This window comes from Heterodontus francisci, chromosome 5 (genome assembly GCF_036365525.1).
Source record: "Heterodontus francisci isolate sHetFra1 chromosome 5, sHetFra1.hap1, whole genome shotgun sequence".
In the NCBI taxonomy this organism is placed as follows: Eukaryota; Metazoa; Chordata; class Chondrichthyes; order Heterodontiformes; family Heterodontidae; genus Heterodontus; species Heterodontus francisci.
In genome coordinates, this window is record NC_090375.1 from 24,871,457 (window position 1) to 24,876,231 (window position 4,775).

A 4,775-nucleotide genomic window follows, 5' to 3' on the forward strand; every position below is an offset into this window, starting at 1 on the left:
TCTCTCTGACCCCTTCTCTCACTCTATCTGTCACCCCCCTCTCTCTCTCTCTGTCCTCCCACCTCTCTTTCTCCCAACCTCTCTGTTGTCCCTCTATCCCCCATTCTCTCTCTCCCTCTCTTTCTATCCCCCCCTTTCTCCCCCACTCTCTCTCTCTGCCCCACTATCTTACTCTTGCCCATATTCTCTCTCTCACTGTACCCCCCACCCCCCTACTCTTTTTCTCTCCCCCCTCTCTCTCTGTCCCGACTCCCATGGTCTCCCCCACTCTCTCTTTCTATACCCCCACCCCCCACTCTCTCTCTCTCTCTGTTCCCTCTCTCCCACTCTCTCTCTGTACCTCCCAGCCCCACTCACTCTGTACCCTGCATTTTCCCACTCTCTCTCCCCCCACTCCATCTTTCTCTGTACTCCCACAAGCTCCCTCTCCCCTCTGGCATTCTCTCTGACTGTTGCCGGGAGCGGGAACAGTGCTTCCAAACTTCGGACAGATTTGTGGTTTTCCGGTGGAATTTTAAAAAAAATTGGAACTTGTCAGAAAACCACGAAGCTGTCCGAAGTTTGGAAGCACTGTTCTGCTTCAGCACCTGTCAGCTGTACAACTGACACTTGCAATTTGTTTTAAAAGCCAGTCTGAAGAAGCCAATGGGAAATTTCTCATTAACAGTCACGGACCTCAAAATCTTCAATATCCATGTACGGACACGTTGCCGACCCGTGTGCTATCCCGGTGGTTATGCCAGGAATTTTAGCGGTCAGCCAGAGGTACCTCATTTTGCATGTACTATATGCCACACTATGGGCACATCACTGTGAACACAGAATGTACTTTGGAGGGAGGACTTCGATGTCCATTAAGGATGGCTCAGTCATTACTGACTGAGCTGGCTGAGTCCTGAAGGACATAGCTGCCAGACTGGCTTGTGTCAGGTGACGAGACAACTTATCTATTTGATTTTGTCCTCATCAACCTAACTGTGCAACATATCTGTCTAAGATAAGTGGCAGTGACCACTGCATAATTCTTGTAAAGACACAGACCTGCATACGCAATGGTGCCATGCTGTGACTAAACTTCCAGTCTGGCAGGAAGCAGATGCTCATTACAAGTCAGATGCACCATCACCTTCCATATTGGTATAGGCAAAAAAAAGCCATCCAGGGCTCATGATGCAAGCCATACCGGACTGGAGTAGGACCTAAATAACATCCAGGTTTAGGCTGACTAGCAGGTAACATTTACAAAACACAAATGGTGACTAATAACTATGTCAAACAAGAAAAGGCCAAGCCATCTCTTCTTGACCTTCAAGTCCTACATTATCAACAAGTTGGAAACCCCACTGACTAGTAGTTTAACTGAACCACTCATTTCAAAAACATGGCTACAATAGTAGGGCAGAGAGCTGTCAGTTACATGTAGATATAACTATATCTATGTCTGCAGATGAAGTCACCAAGGGACAGACTGTAAATAAGGAAAAGGCGATGAGTCAAAAGATAAATCTTTAGCACTCTGGATAAAATGGTGTGGAAGTAGGAAGACAAACTATTGTTAGAGATGCTCCAGCTATGATTGGATAGATAAGAATGGATAGATAAGAAACCAGGGCAATCTCACTGAGCTGGACAATGGAGGGAGGCAGGGGAGGAGGATAATGTTAGATGAGGCTGCAAAGAGGTCACGGAGAATGACGAAGGAAAATGCTCCATGGTCACAGTGAAAAAGAATATGAAAATGCGAATTAGGGACAGGAGTAGGCCACTCGGCCCCTCGAGCCTGCTCCACCATTCAACAAGATCATGGCTGATCTAATTGTAACCTCAACTCCACATTCCCGCCTGCCCAGATAACCTTTCACCCCCTTGTTTATCAAGAATCTATCTACCTCTGCCTTAAAAATATTGAAAGACTCTGCTTCCACTGCCTTTTGAGGAAAAGAGTTTGAAAGACTCACAACACTCTAAGAGAAAAAATTTCTCCTCATTTCTGTCTTAAATGGGTGACCCCTTATTTTTAAACAATAACCCCTAGGTCTAGATTCTCCCACAAGGGGAAACATCCTTTCCACATTCACCCTGTCAAGACCCCTCAGGATCTTATATGTTTCAATCAAGTTGCCTCTTCCTCTTCTAAACATTGGATGCATTGCTGAATTCCAAAATTCTGCAGATTCCAGAACAGTTCCTGCAGATTGGAAGGTAGCAAATGTCACCCCACTATTTAAGAAGGGAGGGAGAGAGAAAACAGGGAACCACTGACCTGTTAGCTTTACATCAGTAGTAGGGAACATGTTAGAATCTATTCTAAAGGAAGTGATAAATGGACACTTGGATAATAATGATCTGATTGGGAATAGTCAACAGGATTTATGAATGGGAAATCATGTTTGATGAACCTGTTGAGAGTTTTGTGAGGATGTTACTAACAGAATTGATAAAGTGGAGTCAGTGGGCGTAGTATACTTAGATTTTCAGAAGGCTTTTGATAAAGTCCTCCACAGGAGGTTGGTTAGCAAAATTAAAGCACATGGGATAGAAGGTAATCTACGGGCATGAATTAAGGATTGGTTAACAGGCAGAAGACAGAGAGTAGGAATAAACAGGTCATTCTCACATTGGCAGGCTGTGACTAGTGGGGTACCACAGGGATCAGTATTTGGGCCCCAGCTGTTCACAGTACACATCAATGAGTTGGATGTGGGGACCAAATGTAATATTTCCAAGTTTGCAGATGACACAAAACTAGGTGTGAATGTGTGTTGTGAGAAAGATGCAAAGCAGCTTCAAAGGGATTTTGCAGACTTAGTGAGTGGGCAATGTTGGCCAGGGGCTGTAAGAAACACAGAATCAGTTACAAACTGCTGGGATTGTTTGACCTGTAGTCACCTGGAGCTCGGACACTGGCCTGTGCTGGTAAAAACCAGTTTGAACTAATTACTTTATGGGACAAGACAAAGAACAGGACACAGGAAAAGGGCCTTATTTGGACACGGTGTGATACCGGGGTCTTTGGGCCTGGGCCAATTAAGAGAAGCTGTGAACGAGGTGAGCAAGCTTAAGCCAACCGGAAAGACACAGCTCAGATTTGCAGAGATAAGCAACAGGATAAGAATAGAGCTTTTTGGGCATAGAGCCAGCGAAAACTCCAGAGATCAACCATCGTGGAAGTGGAAGACCCTGCGTGAGCAACGCGGCGACGACGTAGAAGAGAGACAGAGAGAATGGAACGCCTGGCCAGTGATAACTCTCCCTTTTTCGGGTAATATCCTTTGTATTCTGTGACTAGGACAGGGAAAGGTCAGAGGAACCCCGTGGGTGTGCTTATGAATTCTAGCTAATTTTGTTATTAACTGTATAACTTAGTGGAGTTGTATGTTTTTGTCTAACTAAGTGTATAAGCCTTATTCTTACATTGTACAACAACGTGAATAAAGTAAATTGATAGTTAAAGAAAGGACTGAGTTCCCCCTCTTTGTACTAAGCCAGTAACTGTAGCTGTGGACAAGGGGGAGTTGACTCCGCTCCACGGTTAACAGCAAGGACGTGGCAGATGGAATATAATGTGGAAAAAGGGTGGTTATCCACTTTGGGAGAGGAACAGATGTGCAGTGTATTTCTTAAATGGTAAGATATTAGAAAGTGTAGATGTACAAAGGGACTTGGGTGTCCTTGTCAATAAGTCACTGAAAGCTAACATGCAGGTGCAGCAAGCAATTAAGAAGGCTAATGGTATGTTAGCCTTTATCACAAGAGGATTTGAATACAGGAGTAGTGAAGTCTTGCTTCGATTGTATAGAACCTTGGTTAGACCGCAACTGGAGTACTGTGTGCAGTTTTGGTCCCCTTACCTTGAGAAGGATATTATTGCCATAGAGGGAGTGCAACGAAGGTCACCAGACCTGTTCCCGGGATGGTGGGACTGTCCTATGAAGAGAGATTGGGGAAACTAGCTTGTATTCTCTAGAGTTTCGAAGAATGAGAGGTGATCTCATTGAAACCTACAAAATAGTTAAAGGGATAGACAGGGTAGATGCAGGTAAGATGTTTCCCCTGGTTGGGGAGTCTAGAACCCGGTGTCACAATTTCAAAATAAGGGGAAGCCAATTAGGACAGAGATGAGGAGAAATTTAGTTACTGAGAGGGTTGTGAATCTTTGGAATTCTCTACCTCAGAGGGCTGTGAAAGCTCAGTTATTGAGTATGTTTAAAGCAGAGACTGACAGATTTCTAAATACCAATGACATAAGGGGATATGTGGATAGTGTGGGAAAAAGGCATTGAAGTGGGTGATCAGCCATGATCGTATTGAATGGCAGAGCAGGCTCGATTTGCTGAAAGGCCTACTCCTGTTCCTATGTCCTCATAATTGCCCTTATTTAACTTTAAATTTTTTTTTGATACTTTCATGGGATGTGGGCGTCGCAGGCCAGGCCAGCATTTATTGCCCATCCCTAATTGCTCTTGAACTGAGTGGCTTGCTAGGCCATTTCAAGGGCATGTAAGAGTCAACCTCATTGCTGTGGATTTGGAGTCACATGTAGGCCAGACCAGGTAAGGACAGCAGATTTCCTTCCCTAAAGGACATTAGTGAACCAGATGGGTTTTTACAACAATCGACAATGGTTTCATGGCCATCATTAGACTAGCTTTAAATTCAAGATTTTTTTTTATTAATTGAATTCAAATTCCACCTTCTGCTGTGGTGGGATTCGAACCCATGTCCCCAGAGCAATACCTGGGTCTCTGGGTTACTAGTCCAGCGACAATACCAGT